Source organism: Eleginops maclovinus, chromosome 12 (assembly GCF_036324505.1).
Source record: "Eleginops maclovinus isolate JMC-PN-2008 ecotype Puerto Natales chromosome 12, JC_Emac_rtc_rv5, whole genome shotgun sequence".
Classification (NCBI taxonomy): Eukaryota; Metazoa; Chordata; class Actinopteri; order Perciformes; family Eleginopidae; genus Eleginops; species Eleginops maclovinus.
The window spans coordinates 18,349,110-18,368,061 of NC_086360.1; the positions used below are offsets into that span (position 1 = coordinate 18,349,110).

General features: G+C 41.5%; 1 long non-coding RNA gene across 2 annotated transcripts; it reads left to right on the forward strand.

Annotated features, from left to right (window-relative positions):
• The first annotated feature begins 1,138 nt into the window (after window positions 1-1,138).
• Window positions 1,139-4,169, forward strand: LOC134872972 (uncharacterized). Of its 2 annotated transcripts, none has more exons than XR_010166898.1 (4): window positions 1,139-1,246; window positions 2,907-3,032; window positions 3,333-3,468; window positions 3,824-4,169. It is a non-coding gene; the product is annotated as an uncharacterized LOC134872972 (long non-coding RNA). The 2 variants fall into 2 exon arrangements; XR_010166899.1 differs by having other exon boundaries at window positions 1,140-1,246; window positions 2,901-3,032.
• Window positions 4,170-18,952: the final 14,783 nt, after the last annotated feature.

The following is an 18,952-nucleotide window of genomic DNA, read 5'->3' on the forward strand; positions in this document are numbered from 1 at the left end:
TAGCAGTCACAAATAGCAACCTCTCAGCAAACATTTCATTACTGCTGACAAGTGTACGCTCGATTGTAATTGGAGATATCCCCTCATCTAGAAGCCCTCCTTACTTCACCGGTTGCCTTCTCTAATACTCATCTTTTTTTCTCATCATAAACTTCTTCATGGGGTGCTTTGTGTCCCCTGATGATATCTCACAATTGTTAATTTAAATTCTAATTTTGGTATGTGAAGTTAATTAGTTGCATAAGCCAATGGCTAGATAGGCCAGATTTGGAGATACAAGGAGGCTTGGTTTTGTTTTTCCTCAAAATGTATGATTGGCTGATAGTCTTTCGAGCGATAAACCATATACAAACATAAGGTGTAAAAATGAATTCCAAATTAGACAACAGGGCAGGGGAGTTTGTTTTCTGGTGATGGCTGATGGATCAAGTGAGAAATATTTGTATGAGTTTCATATTGATGTCATTCTGTACCTTGAAGACATAAACAGGCCTGAGGTCTCACCCAGATGGCTGTGCAGAGACAGATGATCAGTCCAGCGGGACTCGTGCATGACTTCACACGTTGGTCTTGTACTTCCTGGCTGTACATTGAATTAGGGCCTTCCCCTTCTGTATCATACACCAGCTCAGCATAAGACAGAACTATCTCATTAAATTTCACAAATGTCCCGGCCTCTTAAGCTCACCCTCACTTAAGAGTTACTGTAGATTTCACAGTAGAACAGTACTATTGCCATGATGGAAACATTTTTTTTTGTAAACTTTGGGTGATAAGAGATCCTTAAAAGTGGGCCATAATTGAAGTGATCCAAGAGCTGGGAAAATACAATAATGTTATAAAGCATGACTAAAAGTGCATCACATTATTGTTCAGTAAGTCTAATTACTGGGAAAAGACCTGTTAATATATGCATTTTTTCAATGCTTTCTCTAAAGCAGCTATTCATGATTTAGATATACACAATAACACCATGCAGCTGCAGGAAGAATAACATCATCAGCACTGTTGTCCTCGGACTGTACTCTTGCTGGTCTATACAGTGTGTGTTTCTCCCTTGGTGTCCTGCAGATGGCAGACGCACCATTCCCGAGGACGCTCTGCAGATCTGATCTGAGAGCGGCTCAGACAAAGAACACCACGGGGCACGACGGTTTGACATTTAAAACCAATGGGACTCGCTGTCTGGAACTGGATCTGTTTTCTTCATGTGGATATTCGTCAAATTAATAAATATTAGGATACGGTCTGTATTATTATTATTATTATTATTATTATTTTAGTAGTAGTAGAATGGACATTTAACACATAAAATGCAGAGGCAGAAAAGTCAAATACTTTTTTTATTTGACTACTTAGCTCATACGAATGGTATGTTGTTGCCTTAGGCTCCGTGTGACATTTGATATCGTGAAAAGTGTCATCACACACGCGCGTGGCCTCCTCCGAACCCTCACGCGCATATACTTCACGGTGGACGTCCATAATGTAAATATCTCGTGGGGACTTATTTGCTGTTGGTGGCGGGAAATCTTCACAAAGGACAGAATAAACAACACAAGGCAGCAGCACGTCAATTAAATTAACAGTGTGGATCAGCAGGGGAGGGGGCCCAAATGAACAAAAATGTCAAATACACATATTAAAACTTAAATGAAATAGCCGCAAGGATGCAGGCAGAGAAGGAGATTAAACTCAAAGGGATACCAAGTCTCTGTGCCTTGAGGTGGTGATACTGTAAGAGATGCAAATAGTAAAAGTGAGCACCATTCTCTGTAATAATTTCAGTTTATATGACAAAGACAAAGGAGATTTGTGTCTTGTAACAAATAACAAAATACTTCTGTTTCATTATAGAGCAAATATTAAACCATGGAAAAATGCTAACCCAGTCCTGTTATAGCATCATTCCAAAGGACAGATATATAGATTATTGCATCCCTTTGCACTTTTATTGTGGCATCAAACCTACTGGGTTTAGTCCAAAATAGTAGTAATAAATGACATTCCCCATGTTTTCCTTTATTGCTTACCACAAAGGATATCAATTAAGCAAAGGTGTCAGTAACAATGGCGCTTCTGAGGCTACCACTCCTTCCTTATATAGCGCTGATATCATTAGAAAAAGAACAATTTTCACAGGCACAGCTAATCACCTGCGAGGGAAAGAGTGGGTGGTGACATCAAATTGAACCACGGAAATAGAACAGGAATTAGATGCACTTAGCCATCACATGTTAATGGAAGCAATCAACAGCCAATTACCCAGCGTACTTGAGTACCTTGACAAGTGCAGGTGTACCCTACAACTAACACAGGCCTTTTTCATGCATTTCCATAAATTCAACAGTAAACTCCCTCCCTGATTGTGCATGCATGTTTCATTGAGGTTGCAATTAAGTAATATTGTTAGGGAAGTGTCAAATGTGGATCGTAAGAAAGACACAATTCCTTAAGGGCAAGTTGGACAACAATAACATACCTTACCTGCATGCATGCAAATCAATGAAGTTATTGTTTATATTTAAACTACCAGCTTTGTTATTGCCTAGAGCAATGCTCATATTGCTTACATGTGTTTGCTACTTTGAACATTTGTAAATCAACGTTCAGAAATGTGTTGGCAGGACTTTTTTTTGTACAACTGGACAGTGCAGCCGTGTCATTGCCTGGCACAGCTCACATTGTGAACATGATCCAGGCTGAAGATCTTCTGCTGATGCTGATGATCTCTGTCACTGGGGTGGATTTCAGGGCTCAGCTCTGACTGCTGCCCTGACAACTTTAGGAAACACACACTCACGCGCGGACACGCATGCATTAGATGAACACATCAGCCCTTGCACCCACTGCGAGGCCAGCGTCCCAGTATGACCCACTTTGATTATTCTGTCCTTAAGCAACAGGTGACGGGCTTCCCCGGATGTCATCTGTGTCGTTGGCCTCTGTTCAGAGGCAGCATTCAGGACCTAGGGAGAGCTGGCTGGCAACATGCCCGATCTACAAGTGAGCTGTCCTATCATTGACATCAAGTAAGCCCAACATGTCATGTCTTCATCTTGTGAGAGTTCAATCCCCCTTTCGGCATGGATCAAGCTCTCTGTCGCTGAAGAGAGGCTGTGCAGATATTTCCTCCTGGGATTATCTAGAAAATTACCTCAGATGCAGGCATGCTTAATAACGCTGCTTTAATGGTGATTGAGAAGCAATACATTGCACTAAGTATGTGCACTATGTATCATAAAACCAGTGTGATTTTAAATGTACAAAATGGAGTTACTTGTATAATTGTATAATGTAATTAACGGATGACTGCTTTTCTGTATGTCCAGGCACATACATTTGTTTTGTATGAGCCCTGCATGGCCTGGTATTCAGGCTACAGTCCATCTGGTGGACAGCACTGTAAGCTGCATCAATGGCGAGCACTGATCTCTGGAGCTGGTAAACAGACACCAAACTGGTCAGGTAAGCAAGAAGTAGGAAAAGCGTAAAAGAAAATGTGTGGAGGGGCTTTTGATTTTAAAAATGTAAACCTGTTTTTGAAAAGAAAAGCAATATTATAATAGAAAAAATCACCGCTTCAAAATTGGCAATATCCCAATGGTAATATGTAAATTGAATTAATATCTGTTCTGTTTGTATTATCTGAATAGCCTTGGTTAAATAATAGACAGCCAATGACTTATAGCACTGTCTTCACATGAGGCAAACATATTTTATAATATTCAATATAATACAATATGACCATTGACAGTCCATTAGCTTTTAAGAATGACCTGTGCTTTCCCTCCTCTTTCTCCCTCTTCTGTTTGCCCTCCAGCTACTTGACTTGTTCTACTTGACTCCTGAACCATTTTAATATCAGGCTGCCATGGGTTTCCTTCCTGTAAGCCAGCGTCTTCATATTTCGGTTTCTGCTCTCCAGGAATGGGAGATAAAAACTGAGCATGCTGTTGGTGAATTCTACCAGTGTGTATTAATATAGTAAGTGACCTTGATGATGCCCCCTTAAAAACACCACGGAGAGTGTGCAGAGAGCACAAATGTTGAGAAAATATTTTGGATTCATTTGACTATTATTTTTTATTTAAATATAGAAACCAACACCTGTGTACTCCCACTGTTTATCACAACATGCCCAATTGTTTCCTTAAAAGAAAGCATAATAAATGTAACTTAAGTCCAAAGGGCTATATTAAAGGTTATTTTCTGGATCGTTTTCAGCTTTAATTGCACAGTTTAATGTAACTGTAGTTGGAAATTGTATTTTAACAATATTTTTAAAATAATTTTATCTCTGGAAAATATTTTTAAAATATGCTAAATCTAGATAATTTAAAGTGCAAGTTGAGTTTTGTTTAGTGCTAAATGCAAAAGCTAGTTAACAGTTCATATTAATCACTTTTGAAATGACATCAATAAAGCAGCCCAACGGAAAAATGGCAATTAAGCATTTATTGGCCAAACATGATCAGTGTTGTCAGAGGTCATGTGCAGACATCAATGGCAATGTGGCCCAACTTTTTCTTCATGACTAACAGCCTCCATAAAAGATGTAGCCTGTCTCCCCGCAGCAAACCTCTTATGCTCCGTCTCTCTCTCACTGGCACTTCATTGCTTACTCACAGAAGAGTCCACAATGCTATATATTAATTAAGGGTTTCAGAAACAATAATGGTGACAATAAAGACAGTCCTCCCTCTTTGTCCTCCACGTTCTGCCGTCAGATGACATTAGGAGGCATTTGAGAGGAGATGGGGGAGGAGGAGGGGATGGAGGAGAGATAGAGCCCCTTCTCTCAGGAATGTAATCTCCCTGATGTTACATGGTGCAGCCTAAACTGATAAATTGCAGATTAAATGGCGGCCACACTCCACTTCACCCTACAGCCTACACCACACCCCCTTAATTCCACACATTTTTGCTATTCACTGCCTTCTTGGCCTGTCAATTCTGCCTAATCGTGAGAGGCACTAAAACACCAGGTCTTGACAGAGCCAGATCAAGAATGATGAACATCTCTCAATGGCAAAAGACTTGTGCTCCTAACTCTACTAGAAGGCTCGCATCACTTATGCAGAAATCAGCGGCGTGCCAGCATCTAGGAATTATGCCTGCTGACAGGAGATGCATGAGGTACGCATTGTGCGGCTGGAGCAGCCTTGACAAGTTATAGTTAACTGCAGCAATGTCGACCCCGAACACAAAGGATACAGCGGCTTATTAATGGTGGAGCATCCATGTCAATAATCCCTGCTTTTGGGTTGTGTCCAGAGTCATGCATCTTGCCATTACAAGTGGCAAACACACACGCTTTCACATTACATAAATACACACATACTCGCACTAGCAACTCACACATCTCCTCACTGTGTTTTTCTTTCTCTTACGGGCCGGAAGTCTCCCTTTTCCTTTGGATTGAATGGCAAAACAGCTGGAGAAAAAGTGAACATAAATATATGCACCTGCTTATAATTACTTCCCTTTTTCACCCCACTAAAATAACCTGCCTGTAGAGGGGGTGCCCTCCCGACCTAATCCATAAGCATGAATACAAAGAAATAAGTCATTAAATTCCCAACCGCATGTTGCCGTTGTCGTCTATGGAAATATTTGTAATGTATATTCTAATTTTTCTGAATAAATTAGGCACAGATGCATTTCCATGTAAATTTATTCAAGGCGAAAGGAAGAGGAGTGTGGGGGGTGCGGTAAAATCTGCCAGATTATGCATAATTGTAGTATTGTAGCTCTCATTTCTACATCTAGCTCCGTATTGCGTGGTCATTAAATTCTAAAATAATGGCAACCTCACAGCTTCCCTGTCCTAATTGCCCCTTCCGTACAATTGCCTTCTCAAGACAATGTGATGAAGTGTGCTGTAGGATGTGTTAATAAGATGGCATTTCTAACTGAGGAGGACAATGCTTTGGAGTTGCACTGTGTATACCAAGTGGAGTGACTTCACTCACTCACTCACTCATTGTCTCTCTTATTTGCTCACCTTTTTTTACTGTTTGATGCCTTTGAGGTGGCAAACAACTGAGCTCACAGTAGCCTTGACATATCAGGAGGAAACTGGGATCTCAACTTGTCTTCACTCATTTCAATATGTGGAGAAATCAAAGAGGGAAAAAAGGCTCATTAATAAAAAGACGTGTCTCTAATCCACTCAGTGGTTGGGAGGAAATTATTTTAATGAAATGCAACACGTTACCTAATTGCGCGGCCGCATCAGGCACACAGTTTACATTTCAAAGGAAAATATGCATGAATTTCAAATGTACTATCTCTCAATTGAGACCGGATGCGAGTGAGGGGAAGGGAAGGAGAGATCAATCTCTGTGATGATATGTGAAAAGGGCAAGCTCCTCGCCCAGCATGTACTTTTCCTCATTACCTTTCATTTGCCAACCGAGCATCTTCCACTTGATACAAAATAAACAACTTGAATACAGTGTGATGATATCTGGCTGTCTGTGGCCGCACTGGAACCTGCATGTCCTCATCTGTGCATATTTGTAAACACACATTTTAGGCTGAAAGGCTTTAGTTGCACTTACGTGATAGAAGGTCATTATAACGTGTTTAAAGTGTCCCCCAGTGGACATTTTGTCCATGCTAAGACTTGGTGGACTCATCACCAGCAATTCTGTCTGTGCTGCAGCTCCCTCAAACCCACACACACAAACACATGCACACACACAACACCCAAGAGTGCTCTCCTCGTAGCCGAACCCACCTCGACATTCTCCCAGCTCCCTCTGACGTTTAGCCATGCTTCATCTCCACATCCTTAAAAGCAGAAATTAATGACAAGCACAAAGCTGCTCATTTATAATTGCTTCATTATACTGTTGTGTTCTCCTGACAATAATGGTGTTGCTGGTGTTTTTCTAATTATATGGCATTTTTTTTTTGCTCGTTATCAAGGACTTCAGGTAATTGTGGAGAAAATAATGACTGCCTGCCTGCCTGCTTCCTCTGTCTCTCATGGATTGCACATCACAAACAGTCTCAGTGCAACCAAGAGCCTTATCAAGGAGGATGTTGGGTTGCCTTTAAAAAGCCGACTCCATTTACACAGCTAGTCATCAGCGGCACTGTGGCTCAAGTGTCTCTAATGAGCAACTTGTATTCAAGTGTTTAACTCAAGGTTTATGACAGATTACAATTAGCTTTTATTTTTTTTGTAGTGCTTGAATCAGAGACTTTCTTACTAATTCTCATTTTGTTTTTGTTGTCCTCGCTTGCTTTGAAAAAAATCCTAACATTTGGTGATTGGAACTCAGAAATATAAGAACTTTATCTATCCTATTTAGTTATTTAACCCAGAAATGAATAAAATGAAGAATCAGCATGCATCAATTCCCGTTCTATAAGTCTCAAATATGAATATGATTTGCAACAGTGACGATACCATCACTAATAATGCTGTCTGTGTAGTGTGATTTCATTCAACTGTGTGGAGATTAGTGATTTGCATTTAATACCCGGTGTGCTCTGCTGTTTCTTTTCATGCAACATTGCCGGATATGGATGATGACATTATAATAATTAAAGAACATTATGGACAGAGGGCGCTTTGCTATTTGCTACCCTGCGTAATGGCGGCCAACACTGTTATTTCTATTTGAGGAATGCATCCATGTGTGAAATAATAATACACCCTCCAGGAATACCATTGTCATATTTTATTTGTCAGTATAAAAAGATGAAACAGAAAACATGTAATAAAAAAGAAAACTCTAACTCTTAATTTCCATCCTTTTCCTTTTGTTTTTTATTCTGCTGTTGCAGCATCCAGCACCGTTGCCATCTGAAAACCTCAGAGGCGGACTTAATTAGTTGCTAAGAGAAAGCTGCCAGTGGTGGGGAGCTAAGAGAGCGGGGCATATTTTAGTTTGCTCTGAACTTTGCTAATTATCAGGTAGGATGTAATTTCCTCTGTTCCCAAGAGGCGCCCAGCAGAGAGATGCACTAACTAAAAGGAGAGAAACAAGGCTGAGCCCAGGACAAGTATGAAATATTGACTGTTGTGAACAAATCCTTTGCTTACTATTTCTTCTTCCAGATCACTAAGGCTTACTTTTTTTCTCCCGCCACTTCTGGAGGTGTGATTATAGTCTAATGCTGTGACACATCGCGAACAGTACTTGAGAGGGTGTAGGAGAGAACATTTGCACAGTAGCGATCATGGACAGGTGAAAACAGGATGTAGTGTGGCTCAGAATGGGGAAGGCAAGCGCAGGGCGTATATCATTTATATCCAGCAATGTCTGAGCAGTGACAGGGACTGTGTTTAGCAGCTTCCTATCCCACATGCATCACATTATGATTCTGAAGTGCCTCAGACGAAAGAGGAGGTTGAATTGCCGTTGACCTGAGTGAGCTAAAATGACATAGATTCAGACAAATAGAGCACTGAGCTAAGCGGGAAAACAAGATGGATGTCTACTGGCAGCACATCTGCACAGGCTCCCTCTCTCTCTCTTTCTCTCTCTCTCTCAATGTGTGTGTTTGGTGGGCCCAAACTTTTGACATTTTCCCCAGTTGCACCACATCTAAAGCTGTCTGGATACACACTTAATAAGGCTTGCAAACATGCAACTTAAAACTCTAGAAATTACGCAATTTCTAGTTTCACAAACACACATTTCTTTTAATGTTGCCATGACTCAGAGAGGGTCCTTTTACTGCATAGCCTGACATTAAATCTGAGGACTATACATAGAGTTCTATCTGTGTTCTAAAATGTCAACATGAAGTTTTCAGAGCAGCTTTTTACAAGCTTTCCAGTTTAAATCTTGGCAGACTCTTCTGTGTGTGAGTGTATCACCATGGTTGCGGCGTCTAATATGCACGCCCCAGTGCATTGAGAAAAGAGAGTACTTCTTCCTCACTTGGTTTAATTGTCCCTCAGAGACCTGTGGAATTGGAATCTAAGTGGAATACCAGTCTCTTTCTCCAGCCTCACCCCAACACCACCACCATGAGCCCCCCACCCTCTCACTCTCTGGGGTTGGAGCGGGGCATTCGGAGACTCTTGATTTGGGCCTGTCTTTATTTCATCACTGGCATCTTCTCAGCTTGCTCTTTGCCGTGGTGCTTGAGCGCCACAGCGTTAGGCTTTATTAACCCCCCTAAGCAAGAAGTACCTAAGGGAGGTCAGACACTGGTCGTTAAAAATCTATTGTGACTTGTCTGAAAAATGAATAAATGAGCACATTATTTCTCCCCGTTCTGCAGCCCCGCTGCGCTGTTTGTCTAATCAAGTGCTGGAGCAGGCAAAGTCAACCAGGGTTGACATGCACATTTTATTTAAGTTTTTGTCTGTCAGAGGAGTTTAAATGTGTAATGAACAAAGGAGTGGTGATTTGAAATATAATCCCATTACACTGATGAAATTACAAAGACGGCGAGAGTTCACAAATCATGCTCATTGTTTTCTATCATGAGCGATGCCCCTGTTGAGGTTGTGGCGCGAGGAGGAAGGGCAGACCGTGAATGAATAGTGACAGCACTGTAAGGGGATTTGGAGTGCAGCATGGCCCGGCTTCGGTGCACCTCCCCGCACTGGGAAAGGCTGAAAGGCTTCGTTCTTGCCTCTGCTGTGGCTCAGGATGAACCCATTTGAAAGGGCCCAACACAAAATGACGGCACCAAAAGAGCTGTTTCTTGGTCAGAAATAAGGTGGACATATTTAGGAAACTAATTCTCCAAAAGTAATGCTGAACAATTGATATAGCTTTCACCCAAAGCAAGCAAAAAGTCATTTCAAACCAAAAGTTATGTACATTTATATATTAGGCTTGCTTACTTGCTACGTGTGTAATCACCTGAAACCAAGAACTGTGGTGTTTTGCAACATTAGAATAAGCCTTTAATATCTTCATAGACAGAAGGACCTCTTTCAATGGAGTCTGTTATTTTGAAAAGCCATGTTTCCACAGTAGCACAGAATAGACAAACCAAACACCAGCTTTTTATGTTACCTGAAGGCCATTGGGATTTTTGGACTAGCTTGGAAAGGGAGAGTTGGGCAGTACTTCACTGCCCACCCACTCAGTTGTTTGACATCTGCAACTTCACTGTTTGATACCAATACATCCTACATACTGGTCCTTTGACACATTGACGAAGCTGCAGTACCAGTACCAAATTAAACGCAAATTTGTTTCCTTCTCAACTTGTGCTACCTTCGATACATTTTATGGATGGACAACATCAACAAATCATGACAGAAATGTTCATTTCTCTTTTCAAATCCAGCTTGTAAGACTTTGTTTTAGAGATTAATGTAGTTGTGTGTAGCTGCAGACGCCCTTTGATGTCTGCCTTTGATAAGGAGGGTGCTAACAGTAAGGCTCTTGGCTGAAAAAAGTTGATCTAACTCTAAGAAAAAAACATATTAGAGCAACTTCTGTTTTAGTTTTCTCCAGCTTTAATTGGAAACCTCATATGCCCCTTAAATAACATCATCTGAAGCTAAAAAAGTACATCTGGCTCTAAAATGCTTACCATTTTTAACACTAATGAACTGAGGCGTGCAGTAGAGATCGCCAAACTGCTGGAGATGTACAGTATATTCTGGAGAATTCCCCTGCTGCACAGGAGCTCATAAAACACATATGAAGACAGGAACTTGTATCTGGTTATTCGTGTTTAATTGGAGGCGCTGAGTGATGCAAACTAGGTTTTAATGCCCTCCCCTGCTGCCTGACTACAAGTAGCATGAGTGTAGCAACCCCTCCTTTTCCACATTTCCTCCTAGAAATGACCAAACATAATGCTAACAACGCCTGAAACACACTCTTACAAACTCCCCCCAAAATGTGGCGACACAACATGAAGATATTAGACACTAAACGCATTTAAATGCCACAGTTTTATTTTATTTCCTGGCATGGGAAGAAGTGCAAAAGTATTTGCGACAATCCTGCCAAAGAGACAGTGTTATGACTCATGTGGGAACTTTATTAAATCATGTCTTTTTCAGATTATTTTTGGTTTCTAATTATTAGCCATATTGAAGTGTTGGTTATATAATGAGAAACGTTTGCCATCGATTCCCAGGAAGTAGACCCCTTGCTGCCCTCAACAGGTGAAAAGGCAACATGTAAAGGGGGAAAGCTGGGTGTCATGCATGTGATGTATTAAATCTTCCCCCAATCGAGTTGACAATCATTCAAAACAGAGCGACAGGGAGGCTCAGCTTATACCATTCGACCGTAGGGGCCATTTGATATAAATTTTCTTTAACTGTCACATGTGTTTGTCGAATGTCCGGTTTTTGTTAAACACTTGACACAACGTTCTGTCTCACGCTATTACGTTCTCTTCCAGGCTTTGATGTTATCCATGTACAATATAATAGCTCATCCTGTAAACATGAGAACAGATTGAATAAAGAATACTTTGCTTTCCCTTGGCCCTGGAAAACAGTTCTGTCATGTGCTGTCCACGCTCATCTCGGCTCTGGGCTGGCCGTGGTGCTTTTATTCAATGTGACAGAGGAGAGCTGGGGACTCTTTCTCCTGGCACCCCGGTACGCGGCACACTGACACTCTCCTCTGAAGTGCCACATTAATTCTAATAAAGCGCTGCCTTACCAGGGCCCACGAAGACCAGGGCTGTTGAGGGGAGGTAGACGCTTCGTATAAATACCAGGCTTAATGAAGGGAGGCAGTGGTGGCGCAGGTGGTGTGGCAGTGCAGGTGGCACCTCTCGCCCCCAGGCTCCTGGGTGAGTCCGCTGCCACTGCCACTCCAGGGGGCACAGCAGCAGCGATTGCATTTTAATTACCAGGTACACCTTGTCCTCCTGATGGGTCATCGCCTTGGTGGGAGTGAGTGTGCAGACGTGCCTGCTTTATTTCTTCCTGCATGTTAACAATTAAATACTCCCCTAAACATTGTAACGTAATGCTCGAGCGTGAACAGGGCTCTTATTGTTCATGCTTGGTCTGTCACCGCTCCACATAACAAATTCTGTATATAGGAGAGACCGGCATCCTCCCTGAATTATGTGCACCACTCTCCCTGTGGGGAGGTATCCATCCAGCGGCAGTCAGCGCTAACCCTCCCCTTGAGGAGCTCCATCCACAGGGAGGTCCACACCTGTTTCCTCGCCCCCTCCATCCTCACTCTGGAAAAATCATCTCTCTTTCTTCCAGTGGTAACTCAAAACTTGACATTTCAAATGCTTCTTTAGTTGGGGTTTCCAGTTTTGGCGCACCTGGGTGAGAAATGGATGATGGTTTCACTGCACCTATTCCTTCTGCGCCTCAAGACCCTGTACAGATGGGTGATGAGAGGTCTTGGATTGGGGGTAGGGAAGAAGGGTTGTATGTCCAGGACATGTGAAGGCCCCCCCCCCTTTCCCTCTCTCTCTGGGGATGCTTCTGTCAGCACACACCAGCACAGATGTTGTTGCATTGTCTGGAGCACCGAATCCCGGATCAGCCCAACTGGGAGCTTCTACTCATTAGCTATTGTCTCTGTGTGTCTGACTAGGCCTTTGATGAATGCAGCAGTTAGCCAAAGATCAGACGCTAGACAGAGAGAACCGAAAACAAACCATCTATCCCCCGGAAAGATGCAGTCCTAACGATAATACCTTCAACATCTTTAAATTAACATTGCCTATTTTACGTCAACTTCACATTACAGTTCATTATAGACTGTTTTTTCTCGACAAATACAAACCATAGCTGAGGTGGAACTTCTTGATCATAGGCCTTTGGTTTTTCTTCTAACTTCTCTGCACTCAGCAGAAAAACTGTATCATCTTAAGCTCTGTGTGTACCATAAAAAGCATGGGCTCTAAACTCCAGAAAATAAAAGGGCACCGTGTCTGCCACTTGGAAACTATGCTTCCCTCTTTGCTTACTCAACCAGAGAAAGGCCATGCTATTATTTATTTAATTCCCCCTCCTTCCCTTCTTCTCTCTTCCCATGCATGCACCCAGCCAGCCAGCCAGCTAGCCAGCCAGCCGGGCTATGAACACATTGCGGGGCCTGAGGGCAGTACTGTGGACAACCTGCGCTGTGTTCACATGGCTGAGCAGAGATCGAGTGAGGAAGACTGGCACGCTGAAACCAAACAGGTGTATGATTCAGAGGCGTGAGCTGTGAAGGGTGAATTTTTTATACAATATAAGTCAATGTTGCTTTTGGAGCAAACAGCGGCTTGGAGCTGTCCCAGAAAAAACATTTACATGCATTGTGACTTTTTAAAAATACGTAATTTTGCTTCTAACGGTTAACTTTTTATTACTACATAGGATTAAATATAAAAATCTGTCTAAAATAATAAGTAATGACATGTAATCTCCATAATGCTAATAAGGGTGAAATGTCATTGTTACGAAGACCCATTGGTCTAAAACCCCAATTGTCTGAAAAATGTCCGATCTAACTGAAAGCTCATTTGTCCAACAGTCTGTTACCTGGAGAAAACAAATGCCCGTTGCTTTACCCGGACTATTGGGATTTGGAACAATGGGCTTTAGGAACAATGGGCAGTTTCCTCTTGTAAGTGGTCAGTCCTTTGCTGTTTTCCAACAGTGATGTCGTGTAATGTCTTTGGATTTTCTCTAGATGAGTTCTCACTTTGTGTAGGTGGGTCTCTTTATTTAGCCTCTCAACATATCACTGCTTTTTCTCACAGTTCTATTTACTCGTTCATGATGAAAAAAACGCAGCACTTTAAGTCAGTGTATTATTATTTTGGGAAGATCAAGTCAGCACTTGATTCTGCATAATTTAAATGTTGGGTGTCAGACTAGCATTAATGTTGCCAATTGATTTGATCAACATTTTGCATATCCTACACTAAGGAGCATCCCTTGAAATGATGATTCTTAAGTCCAGTATATCAGTGAATTAACTATCATGGATGTTTGTAACAGATAGTGCTAGTGGGTACCAGTGGGTAATAATTTAACCGTTTGACTTCTTGATCTTCCGAATAGATTGTTACTAACCTGTTTCTATGGTAATCATTATTGATTGATTTCTTAACCCATTGGATTTCTTTAAACTGACCTTGGTCAGTTTAATGTGTTTGCAGCACCAAGAAAATAAGACCCAGTTGCATGAAATCACATTTATCCTTTTTCCTTTTGAGGTAACTTAACACTAGGGCCTATGTAATACTGAAGTGTAATTGGGTTTCATGTAGAGCCCTGAACTGTGCGTTATTGTGTGCAATTGTGTTTGAGTGTTTGAGTTTCTATTAGCTCTGTAGGGTTGATTTTTAAAGCAGCACTCACAGTGAACTAAACTACATAACTGGAATTATCATTTTAAACTGCAATAAAGTTATACAATTTTAATGCAGCTTTACTACCTAACTTGTCATCATGACTATCAAAGAACCTAATAGAGCTATATTCAGCTGTTTAATACCCTTATACCCTTTTCACTGCACTTTAAAAAATATTTGACCAGCAAACCACAGTGTTTAATAATGTGGTTTAACAAGAAATCAACAGACCTCTCCACACTTAGGAATACAGAAATGACACAATGCCCCGGAGGAGTCACTAAGGAAGCGGCCATAAATCTTTGCCCAGTCAGTTCTTGAAGGCTAGACCTTGAGGTTAAGAAAAGAGACCATGTTAGTGGTTATTAAGTGAAAGTTTCCAATCGATAGCCAGAGAGACGTAATCAGGGAGGGTTTAATTGCAGAGAGGAAGACATCTATTCACGTTATTGCAGCAGCTGTCCAGGAAAGCTTAATTTTTTGCCCCAGAGTCTCGCCTCCACCATCTGAGTTCAACTGACCTCCTGAAAAGCTACCGATCGCACGGAGTAAAGGTGTCAGGCATTCAGTGATATCACTCCAGTTTTGTGTCCACGGTTGTATGACTCATCTCCCTACAGTAGAACAGTGTATTATTGGCATCAACGCATATGAAAAAAAAATAAAAACGACTCATCACCACCATTACCAAATACATAATCAGTTATTCTGCATTATAGGCATATATCACATTGAATATGGTCCAAATATACACTCTTATTTCATATCATTACAAAGTACTATGAATTTGGTGCATATATATTTAAAAAAAATCATACCGAATAACACAAACAATAATACTACGATTGCACATTCTTTGCTACCAAAGTAAGATTGAAGTGAGCATGGGGGAAAGTTCATCAGCTTTCCAGAAGTAAAAGTAAAACTTAAAAGAAATGCAACTCCTTTTTTATGACTGTGAATTCTCTAAAGCGGTAACCTTTAAAAATTTGATTTACATCTGCATTTGTCAAGCTCCACCAGGTAAACCTGGCAATAAACACCTTAGAGACTCCAAACATCTCCCATGACCTCAGAAAATATTTGACTGTAGTTATATATCAACCATATATCAACCAATGAATCACTGAATACAACAGTTATGCCTTTGCTACATACTTGCCAGTAAAGGAAATAAAGAACTCTGATTCAGAGCAAACTGAAAGGGTTTTTTAAAACAATTATTCAACATTAATCATTGAGAAATTCTTGGTATTTCTTGCAAATAGGCCTCCACTCAATAAGGTGCCTTAATATAAAGATTCAGCATTACAGATAAATTGGATTCTCACAAAGAAAATTGGATGCATTATTCAGTGCAGTGGTTGTCTCCTTTCTTATTCAAAGAGACTCTGCTACATTATGTTGCATGATCATAATAAGCATAACAAACCCATCCGTTTCTCCACCAGTCTTGTTCCTGGTTATGCAGCAGCCTGTTCATTTCTGGCTCCATGTGCTGCTTGATCACCAAAATCCAAAGGCGACTTATTGCAGGGAGTTTCATGCCATGAAATGATGATGATGATGTGAATGGATGGCTGATGCCACGTCAAATCCAGTAGATGTCAGTAAATTGGAACATATGTTACTTAAACTATAACATCATGATAATTCTCCTCCAAGATGGCTCATAAAACTGGAATTTATTAGGCTAAATCCAGGGTGATGATAACATAGATAATTTTTAATGGAAGGTTAATGTGAGCATCAAAAGATAAAAATGGACCCTTTGGCCTTGTATCAGCTGGATCCTACAGCGCCGTGCTAAAAACGGAACCATTTTTATGCACCGTGGGGTGTTCCCCTTTCATTACATTTTATAGCTTAAAGCATAAAAATATACGGAACATTTTCATGGCTAATAAAATCCCAGATCTTCACATGATAAGCACAATGGAGACACAGTGTAAAGGAAATCTAGATTTGCAAAATATTCCCTCTGCTATTTCTCCCAGTGCTGTCCCACCAGAATGAGGAGTGTGTTCAGCTGCTCGCGAGCCATACCTCCTCCCAGCGGGGACCTGGAGAGCCTGCTCTGATACAAGCACAGCGCGCTTCCTCTATCCCCACAGACGCACTTTTAAAATAGGCCACATTGGAGAAAACATGACTTTTCACTATTCTAATAAATGGGAGCCTGCCTGTTTATTATTAATGACATCCCAGCACACTTTTCAGATTTGGTTGGTGTTACGCTTTGTGAGTAATTTATATTCATGCCAGCATGAGAGCCTGCGTGTGTATGCTTACTGTCTTTTTACTGTCAGCTAGTAGTAGTTCCATGAAATGTTAATGTTTACCAGGTCAGTCCTGACCTTCTTAATCCTCCTGGTTATTAATATGGTAAAGCCAACACAGAGGAACAATTAATCAAAAACACCTCTTTTCTTCCCAATTTCACCTTTCATACATATTAATTAAATTCAGCTGCCTTGGGCTGAGGAGTGCATTAACATGTATGTACCAGCATGGAGAAATAAGTCGGAAAGCATAGCAACCCTGCCCCTACAGCGCGAGGTACTTCCCAAGGATTAGCCTTATGAGGCTGAGTGGCAGGAACTTGAACATGACAGAGCACTGATACACTTTCTTGTCCAGACAATTATCTGTGCCCTACTTTTAAAGCTAATTCTACACGGGCCCCCCAGGTTGTGTGTGAAGCCTCCTGGTGGGGGGGCAGCAGGGGAGGGTGTCAGTCACAGGAGAACCAGACTGCCCTGGAGCAAAGCTGCGGGTCCCTTCTCAGAGATAGGGGGGGTTGGGATGATTGAAATAGAAGTTGAGATGTAGGACACATAAATAAAGTGTTTTTTCCCCTGGAATACACTTCCCTATCCTCACATTTACATAATACTCTACCATGCAAACCATCACTTGTATCAGCCCCAAGGTTTATGGAGTCACATGATGATGCACGTAGCTACGTTGTTCACATCAGCTTCCTTAACATTAGCAGCTCAGCACGCTATTCGTATTGCATTGTCTTTATAAAAATAAATATGTGGGTATGAATTTGTGGCAGTACCTGCTCCTAATTTCCCAGTATTTGTTCTGGATGTCATCACACTCAAAGGATGAAGGCCTGGATTCCCTCTTGCTGCTCAGGCTATTGTACTTGCACACCGCATGACCTCCAAGGAAAGATGGAAGACAATGCGAGCGTGGTGGATGAAAGGGCATCGGAGAGCGGCCGCGTCCATGGGTGGGGGAACGGGGAGGATGGGAAGCAGATGGCAGTGGCTCCGTCCCATCAGCACAACAGAAGGGGGACTCAAGATGGCCACAGGCCCCCCTCACATTAACAGCATTCAGGGAGACGCCTTATCATCCCGCCAGCGTGATACGTTTTTAACAACATCCAAACCCCCCCCCCTTTCAACCCCCTCATCGCACTACACTGGAGATGCTGAAATCAATCATCTGGGTACTTACAGTATAACATTAAAGTCAAGGGTAGAGCCTATCGCATATAGCCTAAAAATGGGAACTAGGGGAGGAAATATATTCCTCAAAATAAGGCTGAATAAAATCAGGTTTAAGATGACGGGGCACGACCTGCTTGACGTGCTTCCTGGTCGACTATGAATGAGGCTGCAGCGTCCATGAGCAGCTTGTCTGGGAGATAACCTTCAGCAGCCTCCCATCCCTCGCCACCCCTCGCAGTGTGAAGAGCATGCACTGAATAGGTGCTAATTAAGCTTTGTGAATATAAAGAAGACGCCATACTGCTGCGGCCAGAGAAACACACATACAGTAATGCACACTACCTTTGATCTCCAGTGAGGATACCACAGTTCACTCACAGTATCCAGCAGTACTGCACATGTTTTGTGCATTTACCTTAGTTGAAAGATGATCTTTTTTCTTGACAAATATATATGAATATAGCCACAGTAAATCAGAGGTTGAATGTAAATTGTTCATCTGATGACTTTTCTCCACGCAGCATAGTTCATCACACAGGCCAGCGAAAGAGCAGCAAAAAACCAGAGAACCATGCATCTTTGCGAGTAGAAATTAATAAAAACACTATGTCAAGGAGCCAGAAAAATGGTTTCCCCTAATGGATTCTCCACAGAAAACAGCTTTTAGACAATCAATCTTTACTTTGAAAGCCCAATTATTTAAGTAATTGTTCCTTACAATTGCCACAGGAATTTGTCCTCTGGATGCTGTAAAAGTAAGCATCTTTTGTCACTCGTAAAATGGCTCATACCATGTTTATTGTACTCATTTAATTTCTTTGGCACGGTTCTACTTAGCACTCTTCGTCTACATTTATAAAACTGTTCATTCTCTATTTGTCAAAGAACACACACACAGGCACACACTCACGTGCACACAGGGTTTGTGGTATTATGGCATAATCGAAAGTCATACAGAGTGCAGTGTCAATCAGAAGTGAGGCTTTATTTATAGTCCACAATAAACACCTGTTGACTGACATGCTGTCATTTCTGCAGTGTATGGTAATGACTATACAGCATGATATCTTATTTGTAAACTGGCAATGTGTGATTTAACTGTGCCGTCATTCATTCAGCTTTCATAGGGGCACTAAGCATGGTTACAGATTGAAATTAAATGACCATTCATTAATCCATTAAAATAATGAATCAGGTATCATTTGCCCAAACTT